Source organism: Podarcis raffonei, chromosome 13, assembly GCF_027172205.1.
Source record: "Podarcis raffonei isolate rPodRaf1 chromosome 13, rPodRaf1.pri, whole genome shotgun sequence".
NCBI lineage: Eukaryota > Metazoa > Chordata > Lepidosauria > Squamata > Lacertidae > Podarcis > Podarcis raffonei.
In genome coordinates, this window is record NC_070614.1 from 33,504,344 (window position 1) to 33,519,523 (window position 15,180).

Genomic DNA, 15,180 nt, shown 5'->3' on the forward strand with positions numbered 1-15,180 from the left:
AACTGCATATTTTCTGATCCCAGTGAGCACAGAGAATTGACTGATTCATGTACTGGCCAAGAGAATCTGCAGAGCCTTCCTCACACTATTTTTGAAATGAGCATGACTGGCCAAAGTTACAGTATCTATAATGCCGTTCAGACAATAGCACATGCTATACATAACATATACTCAATGAATCTGAAATGGAGAACAGTAATGGAAAGATGTAGACTGGGTCTTCAAATTCTGCAACCGTGGCAAGTAAGACTCTATATCCTGAACAAACAAACAAAACATAGCTAATCTGATATGTGAGGAAAGTCAATTCATGGAGTAGATCAACAGAACAAAATATGTAAACACTATTGACTTTCCCTTAAATACTGCCCCCTCATATTAACTTATCCTTGATTACTTGTGCACCCTAAGTATACAAGTATCACACTAATGGAAATGTGATTTTGATAAACTTATTATTGGAGTTATGGCACTGCCTTGTAAAATCTATTTCACAGGTACCACTCTGCTGAACAAAACGCTTAATTTGATCAGTTTTCTGCAAAAAATAAAGTAAGCTACATAGGGAGGTGAGGAATTATAATCTTACCATGTAAGAAAAGGAGAGAGGCTTAACGTGTCTGGAAGGTAGCACTGGAAAACGAAGCAAATTCAGGAAACTTGAGATGTAAATAAAATGGGTTTAGGCAATGTGAACTTATAAATGACAATGATCTCTGGGAAATGAGAAAGCAAGTGAGCAATGAATACATTGACACAAACATAGTTACCTCTTACAAGATGGAGATGATATATTGGAAGAAATTGGAGTCTAGGATTAGGGCTGTACACCTTGAACCTTGGAGTAGCTAGGTATGAATTTAGAACAAAAAAATTAGTCTCTTGAATCAGACCCAACACATAGTGCTGCTGCTGCTGCTGATGTCCCATGTTTTGTAGAAACAGTGGCCAAAACAGATGCCTACAATCAGGACATGAGGGAAAATGCACTGTACCGCTCATGCACGAAGCAACTGATATTCAGACAAGCTAAAGATAGCCTTATCCTCTATGAAATTATCAAATCATGTAAAGCTTGCCTACTTTCCTTTGTTTCTGCCTCCCTCCTTCCACTACTACATCGGATAGTGCTTAGAGGAATTTCAGAAAAGACAAAGATTAAATATCTGTTGTGCAATTACTGCTTTCCTCTCTTAAAAGCAGGAGCATGTGTTGCTGTGTTTCGCCTTTACCAATTTGTAATGTATGTGTTTGATATTTTCAATATAGCTTCACTCTTTCCTGAGGAGCGTCTCATTTAACAACAGTGCTGGTGACACAGTGTCTTTTGACAAGAATGGTGAATTAGAAGCCGGATTTGATATTATAAACTGGATTAGTTTTCCAAATCAATCGTTCTTGCGAGTGAAAGTTGGAAGGATGGATTCACAGACTTTGCCACATGAAGGAATCACCCTTAACAAGGAGGCCATCAGGTGGCACAGCATGTTTAATCAGGTGGGATTTGATCATATACTGTGCAGACATGATTACTTATGAGAAGCCTAACTATTTACCTCATGTGGGACATGCAAAGCAGCAGCTGGGGAAAAGGGAGATATGCTGGCATTGTCAATCACCAGTGCTAGGGAAGCACTGAACCACTGGTGGAGGAAGAGGAGTGCGGGGGGAGTGCACAGCCCCCAGCAGTGTGATCCCGGTGGGGTGCCATCATGCTGGGCACCATGCCCCTGCAGGCATGCCCTGCCCACAGTACACACGCCACACCCTTGTGGGCAGTGTGCCACGCCCCCGGGATGTGCGCCAGCTCTGCCCGCAACTGCTCTCTGCCCCCAGGTGCCGGAATATGAAGCTCCACTACTGCAGTGAGCATGGGGCTTTGCAAGTAATGATCATCCATCAGCTGATCATCAGCTGTGCATTTGCATTTGCCAGTCGATTTTCCTTAGATACTCAAGGTACATACTGTAACAGTCGCTCAAATAAGATTCCATTTTCTCAAACTCCTCTTTTTCACAGTGGTATAGTGAAGTATAAAAAGTATAAAAGTATAAAAAAATAGGCTTTCCTTATTTCTTTTGGACTAGTAAAATGCTTATCTTTGTCTACGATATTATTTATCCACTTATTCTTTCTTCTTGAAGTTGCTATGCTAGCAGTTTACCAGGTTATTTATATTTATTTTTTAATTTATATACCACTTATATTTTTAATAAAAATCTCAAAGCGATTTACAGCATATTAAATCAATAAATCAGTAAAACAATAGCCGGGGAATGTTCCTCCGGCCTCATGAGGAGCCTCTTCAGTGGAGCTGGTGAGTCTGGACCTCACCCCCTAGGCCAGGTGAAAAGGGTCTTGCAGGGAGCAGCCTTCATGCCTCATAGCTGGGCAATGTTCCCCTGGCCTCATGAGGAGCCTCTTCAGTAGGTTTATTAGCAAATTCAAAAATGTTCTGTTTCATTAATTTAATTTTCTGCTTGATCTCTTGGTTAACTAACATCGAAAATTGTGCTTGCAGGAGTTTAATCGCTTGAGAAATATCTGTGTCCTTTGGTTTTACAATTAATTCCTCCTTTTGCAATAAAACATCTAATATCTTTTTTTTCATTTTCTCCATTTTCCTATTTTTGAAAGGCACTTTGCTGAATTATAAACCTCTCATTACTACCTTGCTGGAATCCCACACTACACTTAAATTTGTTTCTTTATTTAGGTTGAGGTCAAAAAATTCTTGAAGGGAGTGTTGCCCCCTATTCACAGTTTGTTCACGTTGCAGTACAGCATCATTTAATCAACACCTAAATGAAGAACATTTTTCACCTGTTATTTTCATCAAAATGGCATTATGGTCAGATAATGTTTTAGGTTGAATTTGCACCCTTTTTACCATAGTCATTAAATCTTTTGAAGCCCATATAGTCTGTTCTGCTTGAGAAATTGTTTGCATTTGAAAAAGTAAATGGAAGTTCTAGTGGATGTTTAAGTCGCCAGAAGTCAATTAGGTCAAGATTGGACACCATATCGAAAATGCAGTTGGTAATTTCTCTTCTTTTGAGTTTTCCATATAGTTCTATCTACATTCAGGGAAACAACAAAATTGAATTTTCTCATTATTATTATTTTATTATCACACAAATCAAACAAATTCTCTTAATTCCCCCCCCCCAAAAAAAAGTCAGGTTTCTGTTCATTGGGGGCATAGATTCCCACTATGGAAATTGCTTCCCCATCTAGACTCACTTCAATCGCCATCATTTGCACAGTTTTCTCCAAACTGCATGCTTTGCTTGCAAGGGCTTTTATGTCTGTTGATAATTCACTTACCACTTTGGTGTGGCTTTGAAGATCTTTCCGCACTTCCATCATTACCTATACAAGGCAAATTTTTGGTTCTTCCTCTTGGAGAGAGCCCTTCCTTGCTTGGCCAGGTGTCTGTGTCAGATTCTTCTTTTGTGAGGCCATTTTTATTTTAATTGCCCAACCAAAGGGAAAAAAAACAAAATAAAGAGGTACAAAGGCTAACAGTAACATTTTGAGTTTTGCTATACATTTATATATATACTGTACTACAGCCTCACACACTTTGCCTCATTCACTTCACCCACCCACTCTCCCAATTTTAGTGCAACTTATACATAATAAAGATTTTCAGCTCTTAATTTGCCCCACCTTGAATTTTTAGTCACATCCCCTCCATTAATTGCATGGCAAAAGAAAGCTACATGTCCTTCTCCTTGTATATACAGGTGCTGCCCCTTGCCAGGTGTAACAGCCACTGCCATCCAGGCTACAGCAGAAAAAAGAAGGAGGGGGAGCCATTTTGTTGCTATGATTGTGTTCCATGTCCTGATGGGATGGCTTCAAGCAAAATAGGTATACTACATAATTTAGTACAGCTCCCCATATTCGACTTAGCAGCAGTTTATTTCTCTAAAACAGGCGAATAATTATCACCATCACCACCATCTCCTCATGGCAAATTACAGCATATAAGAGCATGGCTTAATAAAGCAACAACCCATTACTAAAAAATCAGTTACCTATTCAACCCTTTAAAGGGAATGTTGAGATCAGGTTTACTGATGCAATTGATCATAAGATTTGACAAATTGAATATATTCCATACACAACACACTTCTTTATCATTATTGTCATAACTTCTGTGTGGGGAAAAAATAGTATATCCATACTGTAACTGATTTCCAATTTAAGTATGGCAGCATTTTAAACAGTACCCTAGATCTGAAACATTTAGTATATATTGATATGCGTGCCAAATTATCTGAGAGAGGAGAAGTTCTGGGCTGCAGTACATAAGTGTCTTTTCTTCCAATAAGATCATTGGAGGGTTATGGCATTTTCTAATTTTCTCGGGGCAGTCATAACCCCAAAATGCTGTATAGTTGAGTCCACTTTTATCAAAATTTCACAATCTATCACTGTTTCCAATGTAATGCTAACAGAACACCAGCAATTAGAGAGAAACGATCACTTCCTTTTTCTACAGGATATTTCTCAGGACTCCATGAATTTATATTATATGTATTTAATATTCCAGACATGGACAAGTGCTTCAAATGCCCAGAAAACCAATATCCAAGTAAGGACCGAGATCAATGCATTCCCAAGACCCTGAACTTCCTCTCTTTCTCAGAGCCCTTGGGGTTCACTTTAGCTTTCTTGTCTCTGTTTTATTCTCTGATCACAGCTTTGGTGTTGGCAATATTCACTAAGCACTGGAACACACCGATTGTCAAAGCCAACAATCGGGACGTCACCTTCTCTCTGATCATCTCTCTATTCCTCTGCTTCCTCTCTTCCTTGCTGTTCATTGGGCAGCCTCACACAGTGACCTGCTATTTACGACAAACTGCTTTTGGTATCATCTTTTCTGTGGCTGTTTCATGCGTATTGGCCAAAACCATCACTGTGGTTCTGGCTTTCAAGGCCACCAAGCCAGGATCCCAGATGAAGAAATGGGTGGGGAAAAGATTGTCCAGTTCCATTCTTCTTGGTTGTTCCTTTACCCAAGCCAGTATTTGTACCATGTGGCTATGTACTGCTCCTCCATTCCCAGATTTTGACATGTACTCTCTGACTGAAGAAGTTGTAATGGAATGCAATGAAGGCTCTGTTAGTATGTTTTATTGTGTCCTGGGTTACCTGGGATTCTTGGCCATTGTCAGCTTCAGTGTGGCTTTCCAGGCCAGAAAGCTGCCAGACAGTTTCAATGAAGCAAAGTTCATCACTTTCAGCATGTTGGTGTTTTGCAGTGTTTGGTTATCCTTTGTGCCCTCCTACTTGAGCACAAAGGGGAAGCACATGGTGGCTGTGGAGGTCTTCTCCATTGTGGCCTCTAGTGCTGGGTTACTGGCTCGTATTTTCTTCCCCAAATGCTACATAATTATCCTGAAACCTGAATTAAACAGGAAAGAACAGCTTATTAGGAGAAACTACTAAGCATCTATGGATTTGTTGAATGTGTAATTTTAAGTAATGAAGTTTATGAGAAGAAAGCAAAACATATAGAAATACCCATTTATATTTCCCTGGTACTGTATTCTTTTTCTCACAATAAATGTATCCCACATTCTATTGTACATTTGAGTTTGTTGAAATACTATCTGTCATTGAATATTGCACTTAAAACTGGAAGTAGGAAAAGGGTTATGTAAGAAACAGTATTGGGGTAATGGTGATACACATGCTTGGGATATTTGTGGATAAATTATTTTACACTTCATAAATCATAGGACAAATAAGAATAGCCAAGAAAAAGGTGAAGAAATGGGCGGAATGGCTGACGCGGCTGTATCTTAAACAGCAAACCACACCCCCACCAAGCCGCCCGGTTGGGTGCTTACCTGTGGGCGTGGTGTGCCAGCCAGGTGAGTGGGGCAGGAGCATAATGCCCCCTGTGTGACTCAGAAATCACGTCCCGCCCACAACACCTCCCCTCCGGGAGGAGAGGCCTTGTGTAGCAATATATTTTCTTTCCAATAGAGATTGTGCTGCAAGATAATGTCTTCCATCATAGCCAAGGGAAGCAACTGCCATACAATTTTTCTGGCACAGCAATGGTACTCCAAGGCACAGAGGAAATCCATTCAGTACAATGGCAGAACACCTGCTTGCCTGAGTGCAAATACAAAATACAAATGTACACATCATCTGCCTTCAAAGGTTTTTCCTTATTGGCAGAGCCAGTATGAGTCCAGCAACTAACATTGGTGTCCAAGAAGATATGAACCTTTCCTCAGTAGTTAAGAATTTTAATTTTCAAGTTAGAGCATAATGGAAATTAATAGAAAATCAGTATTGTCCCAAATAATATTCATAACATTCTACACTTAGTCAAGACAATCCTCAGTATTCTAAGGCAAGACCCAGAAGGAACCAAACCACACAGTGTTTTCACTGGATGCCTCCCTGGTGCCCCTTTACCCCATTGCACAAACAAAATGCACTCCACACAGGGAACTTCCTAATGTCACAGACAGTCCAGCAACCATGGCCTGTATGTATGGACTAAATGACCTCTCCACACAAGTCGGAAATGCCAAATGCCCAGAGACAAGCAGCATGCATAACATGCAGGATGGTGTTTGGGTTCATTATTGCGTGTGTCTGCTCCCTATACACACACTGGTAGTGGCAAATGTGTGGGCACACACCTATTACATTATGTCTGCTTTTTGCCCTTTGCTTGCCCTCATGTATCAGTAGTTATTTCAGAACAAATTTACAATATAACACACACACATCAAGATATGGACAGGATGTGTCTATATCAGGGTTAATGTTGTGGAGAATATGAATATATCATCTCTGACTCCATCATATGACTTTACTCTTTTTCTTACTAGTGTACATATCACATTTCCCCCACTAACTTACAGTAAGCTCTAATTGACAGGTTTTGTTTTGCTGGAAGTGGTATCATTCCTAGTACAACACTCTGGAGACATTGATTTAAACCATGTGATTATCTCAGATTATTATGATTCATCTTCAGTCTTGCAAAAAGCTTACATAGTGTGGAACCGTATATAAAATAGACCATGTTTGCTGAGAACTGGAATAGGGAGGTTTCGAGAGGAATAACTATACCAAACTAAGACTGCCAATTTCAATTTATGAAAAGAATATGGATGCAATGAAGGAAGCATTTTTTAAAGGAGATGCTGGTAGGCAGAAAACTGAATTCTAGGTCAAGATTTGCCAAGTGGTGACAGCAATGTTTTTGTGGTTCCTCTTCCTTTTTCTGTGGTTACAACTACCTTCAGCTGAGGGAAAGCAAGAAACTGTTTGTGCTGTGACTGATCCTTTCCAGTTCCCATTTGAGTATAATCAGAAAGGTGACCAAATCATCGGAGAGATAACATCTCAGCTTGGCTTTGTATTTGATGAGTTATCTTTCAGTGAGCACCCTAAAACCAAGTCGGTTTATGAACTTCTGTAAGTAATTCCTCCCCTCCATTGTATGGTCTAGTTCAAATAATATCTCATAAAACGGCACATTCAGAAATGAGTATGTACCTTTAAAAGCATATTTTTGCAATTGTTTCAATGTGATATTCTTAATTGTTATCATTTTACCCTTTGTCCAGTGGGTGTATGCTGATGCACACAGGCTACATGCAGGAGGTGGCTATGTTCCTCATGCAGTAGCACACAATGGGAAATGTGATGTGCTTCCCTCTTGAGCAACCCATGACCCATATTTTGGACACCATGAGGACTGAGCACTGGGATTGTTCCACAATCAACAAAGGGAAAATAGATAGATATTGATGCAGACAATACCTGGCTCATGAATGAAACAACCAGGTCCTTGGGCTCATGCCACCTCCTGGCAATTCATGTGACTACACTCTTTTTTAGGGGAAGACCTACACTCATAATTCACAAAATGAATTAATTTACAAGTATGCCTTGTGACATTTTAGAACAATATATGTAATATTATTCTAATAGCGCTAACCAGGTCAGTGTAGATCCAGCCACAGGCTCACAGACCAGCCTTGCACCTCAGCAGGATTCATTGTTCCCCTCTTTGCCTCATCTGTTTTATGTTCTCCCTCACAATCCTCACAGACATAAACTTACTAAGAGATTGGATATCTGTCTTACATATGCTGTAAACCTTTATTTAGGGCTATCTCAAAGAAATATCAGCATATACTGTCCTTGGTATTTGCTGTGAAGGAGATAAATGAGAATGCAAAGATCCTCCCAAATGTCACCCTGGGCTTTCACATCTATGACAGCTATACAAATGCAAGGATGACTCACCAGAACACCTTGAAGCTTCTGTCCACCACAGAAAGGATTTTCCCCAACTTCAAATGCAACAAGAAAAAGAATCTGATAGCTGTTATTGGAGGACTTGACTCCAACATTTCCCTTCACATGGCTATTCTCTTAGGCATCTACAAGATCCCACAGGTAGACTGAGTGTGTAGTTCATGAAGCGTTTATGACTAAAATACTGATAATCATTCCATACCCTCGGAATATTGTTTCTTTTTTATTCTCTGTCTGAGAGGGGCATAGTAAGGTAAAGGTACCCCTGCCCGTACGGGCCAGTCGTGTCCGACTCTAGGGTTGTGCACTCATCTCACTTAAGAGGCCGGGAGCCAGCGCTGTCCGCAGACACTTCCAGGTCATGTGGCCAGCGTGACGAAGCTGCTCTGGCGAGCCAGCACCAGCGCAGCACACGGAAACGCCGTTTACCTTCCCGCTATAAAGCGGGACCTATTTATCTACTTGCACTTAGGGGTGCTTTCGAACTGCTAGGTGGGCAGGAGCTGGGACCGAAAGATGGGAGCTCACCCCGCCGCGGGGATTCGAACCGCCGACCATATGATCGGCAAGTCCTAGGCACTGAGGTTTTACCCACAGCGCCACCCGCATCCCTGAGAGGGGCATAGAGAAGTATAAAACTAACAGTGAAACAATAGGCTTTACAAATTTTCAAAAAGCTATCCATGTTGGTGAGAATAATTTACTTTTAACCATTCTCTGCATGATATGCATATAGGACAAGGCACTATGCATTGCTTTATATTGAGGTCAGCATGATGTTTGTAAATGTTTTGTTCCTCTTTATGATCTGCAAAGCTGATGCAAGAGTATGCGTAAATCTCCATGTGGATAATGCATAGCTTTATGTTGTTTAGGTACCACCTCAGTTGCAGTTGGACTATGAAGGGAGTGTGAGAGCAGGGGCGTCTTAGCAATAGAGGCTAGTGGCATGGGGCACCATGGTGCCAAGTTCTGGAGGGCACCAGGGAGGCGGCGGAGACTGGACACGGCACCTCCCGGCATCAGCTCGCTGCCCTAGTCTGCCTCTGCCATGCCACGCCGTGCCCGGAGCCTCCTCCCTGCCTAAGGAGCCGCCCTCCAGCTCTGCCAGCAGTGCCGCCCTCGCCCACCTCCGCCATGCCATGCCGCGCCGCACTAGGAGCCTCTGTCCTGCCCGGAGCCCCCGTCCCGCCGGTGGAGCTACCCTCCAGCTGATGCCCACCCACCCGGAGGGAAACGTGGGGGTGGGGGGCACCGGAGGGATCCTTGCACCATGGCACCAGATAAGCTTAAGACGGCCCTGTGTGAGAGGTTCTCTTCAGTAACTTTCCTGTACCACACAGGATATAAAGATTGCGCATAGCACCAATTTGGGCTTGTTATCTATGATTGTCAAGCATCTGGGCACATAGATGTTCTTAAACCCTGAGATTGGTAATCACAGGCATCTCAGAAGTCAAATTAAAGATACAGTGGTACCTTCGGTTACAAACACGTTGGGTTACAAACACTTCGGGTTACAAATTCCGCTAGCCCGGAATTAGTACCTCAGGTTACAAACTTTGCCCCAGGATGAGAACGGAAATCGTGCGCTGGCAGTGCAGCAGCAGTGGGAGGCCCCATTAGCAAAAGCATGCCTCAGATTAAGAATGTTTTCGGGTTAAGAACGGACCTCTAGAACAAATTAAGTTTATAACGTGAGGTACCATTGTATGGGCAGGCAGAAGGTCAAAGCAGAGTCAAAATAAAACCAGAGCACTGTTTTCATGGTCTACTCACCAATAAGCAGCTTCATAGAAAGTCCAATCTTGATCTCTGCTGTTGAGAGGGAATCTGTATCCCTGGTGCTGAAAAGGGAACAAGGCTACAAGAGTAGCTCAAGAGCAGGATGGGGAAAAAAATAACCTACAAACAAGGTGGGTTATCCAAAAATTCCTACTTGACCACAAAGCAGCCAATAAACAAAACAGAGATGGGGAGGGAGGTCGGGTGGTGCTGACAGAAGAATACCCATTAGCTAGGGCAGCCAGCCCCACCCGCAAGCATGCATGTGATACAGGAGTATCGTGCATGCTTCCTCTTTAGGTCTTAACAGACTACAAAAATGTCCCCCTGTCTGTTAGCAAGTTGGACAGGGCAGCGGACCATGCCCTCTAGTGTAAGATCACCCTACCCCATCTGTAACAAGTTGACTGCTCCAATCTGCAAAACTGGCACTGTTGTAGGTGTCATACCTGTTTCACATTTGTAAGCACTTGATCGTTTTGTATGATAGCAACTACACATTAGAACTTCTTTCCTACTGATATCAGGCAGGCACTTTCACTTTTCAATACCTGCTAAAATATTTTTCCTTAGACACACCTGCCCAGATATTTAGAATGTTGGTGCATGTTTTCATCTGTTTTTAGTTTATGGTGGTTTAATTTGCTGATGTTAATTCATTTTGTCAATACTTTTATTGTGTTATCTTTCTTATAAACCACTTTGAATATTTGTGTTTACAATCATGTGATGTATAACTTTTATAAAAACAACAACTAATTTTTGAATATTAAGTGGTATATTTTGAATAAAATATAAAAATAAAAACCATTTGGAATTAATTCTGAACTGCTGTTTTCCCCTACTCTCAGATTGCCAGTTGTGTATTAGCTCCAGTGATGAGACTTGGACCCCAGTTCCCTTCTTTCTACCGGATGGTCCCCAATGAAGCATATCAATATAAAGGGATTGTCTACCTACTTCTGCATTTCCACTGGATTTGGGTAGGGATTGTTGCATCAGGTGATGACAATGGGGAAATTTTTGTGCAAACCTTGATGCCAATGCTTTCCCAACATGGTATCTGTACAGCCTTCACTGAAAAAATATTTGCCATATCTCAAACTGCAGAGAACTTGGGTTCATTAGGGCTATTCCGGGCTAAGTCATTTTCTATGACCATCTCAAAAATCAAAGTATTGGTTGTATGTGCAGAACCACAGACCACGACAGCTTTAATATGGATGATATATTTCTTTTCATTATTAGAAGGTGCCACTGAAAAGTCTATGGGTAAAGTGTGGATTATGACCGCCCACTGGGATTTCTCATTAGAAACTATGCACAGGGCTTCAGATATCCAAGTCTTTGATGGTGCCTTGTCTTTTGTAATATACTCCAAGGAAGTTCTGGGGTTTGCACAATTCCTGCAGAACCTACATCCTGATTCCGACAAAGGAGATGGTTTTATTAGAATCTTCTGGCAACAGGCATTCAACTGCTTATTTCCTGATTCTAATGAGCAAAGGGAAGAGGCTGATTCTTGTTCTGGACAAGAGAATCTCAAGAGCCTCCCTGGAACTTTGTTTGAAATGAGCATGACAGGCCAAAGTTACAGCATCTATAATGCAGCCCAGGCCATAGCATATACCTTACACAGGTTAAATCTATTCAGGATAAAACATGGAACAATGGTCAATGGAAGACTAGATCCTCAAAATTTGCAACCTTGGCAGGTGAGATTGGACATTTCAAAGCCACCTTTTTGTCATGACTTTTCTGATATTTACAGAGTGCTTCAATAGAACAAAATTGCATAGACCATCCAACTTTCCTAAAGTTATCCTCCTTTTGTTAGCACACACATAAAAGTCTTATCCTGTTACCATGCCTTGGCACACTGGCTTGTACACAGTCTTGCGCACTGATTATAAGGGAAATTAGCAATAATGTTTAGGGAAGCTTTTAATGTTTGATGCATTACAGTCTTTTAATCTTTTTTTTGGAAGCCGCCCAGAGTGGCTGGGGGAAGGCCAGCCAGATGGGCGGGGTATAAATAATAAATTATTATTATTATTATTATTATTATTATTATTATTATTATTATTATCATCATCATCATCATCATTATCATCATTATTATTATTATAACATAATAATTTGTATAAAAGAGAAGATCTGCAGTAAACTTTAATTTGACCAGTTCTGTAGAAAAACAGAGGTGAGATACAGATGGAGGTGGGAAATTATACTGCTGCTGTTTGAGGAAAGCAGTGGGGTTTAAGAAATCTGACAGACTGCTGTGGAAACCCAAGCAAGATTGGGTACCTTGTAATGTATGCAAAATGGTTTTGAAAATTAAGACAGTAATCACAGGAAAATAAAAATAAATAAAGAGCTAATGCCATGGCTGAAGCATTTATTGCCAGCTTTTCCAGGGTGGACAGAAAGAAATGTGAGGAATTTCCAGGGATGGATTCAAATTGTCATACAGCTAAGATTAGTGTTATATACCAGGATCCTTGGAGAGACTCAGTGTAAATTAAGAGCATAATAATAATTCTTTATGTATCAATTTTCTATACTGCCCCTTATCCAAGGATCACAGGGAGGTTTATAATATAAAAACACAAAAATAAACAGCATAGTAACAAACAATTGAAATATCCCTCCCACAGTTTTAAAGGCATAGATTCTCGTGGTTGGAACCAAGAGCCATCTAGCCTAGTGGAGGGCTGATGCTGTACCTATGAGAAGCCAACAAACAGGACTTCAGCAGGACGTAACAATCTTCCATTTGCTGACCAAGCTGCTGACACTCAACAGCAGCATTCTTGCAATATACAGCCATTGTGAAAAAAAGCCAATGGGAGCCCATAGATTTATCTGATCATCACCTAAAGCTGTCTATGTTTCTTTCTTTCCATGTTTCTTTGACTATCACCACTGAGTAGGACTCAGAGGATTTTCTGCTAAGACAAAGTTGGATAGCCAAAATAGGAAAATATGTTTTCCACTTTCATCTTTTTGCAAAACTTATGTTTAATTCTTTCAATTTAGCTTAACCTTTTCCTGAAAAGCATCTTGTTTAACAACAGTGTGGGTGATACCGTTTCTTTTGATGAGAATGGTGAATTAGCATCTGGATATGATATTGTAAATTGGGTGATTTTCCCAAATCACTCCTTTTTCAAGGTGAAAGTAGGAATGATGGACCCATGGGCATCACCAGGCCAAGAATTTAGAGTGAACGAGAAGGCCATCACATGGCACAGTGCATTTAATCAGGTGAGATTACATACCTACATATAAATGTCTACGCTCCACTAGTTCCGAGAAACTTGGGTGCTCATGTATAGAAGCCGCGACCCATAATCCCAGATGCTTGTCCTAGTGTATGAAGGGAGGGTGTGGAGCAGAGATCTCTGTTATTACGCATGGAACCAGAAACAGCCCCTTAAATTTCAAAATAAACCCACCATTCAACAGTCTGTCCATTCCTATTTCCCCAGTGGAAGAAGACCAGTTTTAAACTTGTTGCTAAAGACATCTTAAACATTTAGATTACCATCAAGGGAATGATTCATTTGACTCCTAGTTTTGATTTCATACTGATCCCCCCTTCTTCATTTAACAACATTGGGAAATGTTTTCAAACCGGGAATCTATGCATAGCCCTCTTGAGATCTATGGGACATCCTTGGCTGTTTTCTTTATGAAACAAATTAGTAAAATAATTTACAGGACAAATGAGTCAAAAAAATTCTCTTTTTATGAATAGGCGCTGCCCCTTGCCAGGTGTAATGACCACTGCCATCCTGGCTACAGCAGAAAAAAGAAAGAGGGAAAGCCATTTTGTTGCTATGATTGTGGTCCATGTCCAGAAGGGATGATTTCAGACAAAAATGGTAGGAGATGTACTGCCACCATTTTCCATAGCAAGAACTCAGTTCACCAATACATACAGTTTGCACAACTCCAAAAATTAGTTTAATTTATTTGCTTGTTTATTTCAGACATGATTACTTGCTTCAAGTGCCCAGAAGATCGCTTTCCAAGCAAGGAACAAGATCAATGCATCCCTAGGCTCCTGAATTTCCTCTCTTTCTCAGAGCCTTTCGGTATCACTTTATCTCTCTTGGCTCTGTCTTTTTCTTTGATCACTGCTTTTGTGCTCAGAGTCTTCACTAAGTATCAAGACACTCCCATTGTCAAGGCCAACAATCGGGACCTCACCTATGCTCTGCTCATCTGCCTATTGTTCTGCTTCCTCTGCTGCTTCCTATTCCTTGGCTGGCCTCACACAGTGACCTGCTATTTAAGACAAACAGTTTTTGGAGTCATCTTCACTGTGGCTCTTTCAAGCATATTGGCAAAAACTATCACTGTGGTTTTAGCATTTGCAGTCACAAAACCAGGATCCAGGATGTTGAAATGGGTTGGGAAACAAATCTCCCACTTCATTCTCTTTGGTTGCTCCTTTGTTCAAGTCTGTATTTGTACTGTATGGCTAAGTACTGCTCCTCCCTTCCCAAATTTTGATATGCACTGCCTGGCAGAAGAAATAATAGCAGAATGCAATGAAGGTTCAGTTTTTATGTTCTACTGTGTTTTGGGGTACTTGGGATTTTTGGCCACGGTCAGCTTCACTGTGGCATTTCTGGCCAGGAAGTTGCCGGACAGCTTCAATGAGGCCAAGTTCATCACTTTCAGCATGCTGGTGTTTTGTAGCGTTTGGTTGTCCTTTGTGCCCTCTTACCTGAGCACAAAGGGGAAATACATGGTGGCTGTGGAGATCTTCTCTATCTTGGCCTCCAGTGCTGGGTTGTTGGGTTGCATATTTGCCCCTAAATGCTACATAATTATTCTGAGGCCTAATCTGAACACAAAGGACCAGTTAACTTGGAGAAAATATTAAGAATCTAATCATTTTTAAATTCTATATGATCTTAAAATGGTGGTATTTATTAAAGAAAATAATTATACTAAAATATATAACTTACTCCTTTGTTTTTCCAAATATTGTTTACCTCTCACTTAGCCAAGGCCTTGATAGCTCAGTTGGTTAGAATGTGGTGCTGATAACTCCTTGATTCTATGATTCAG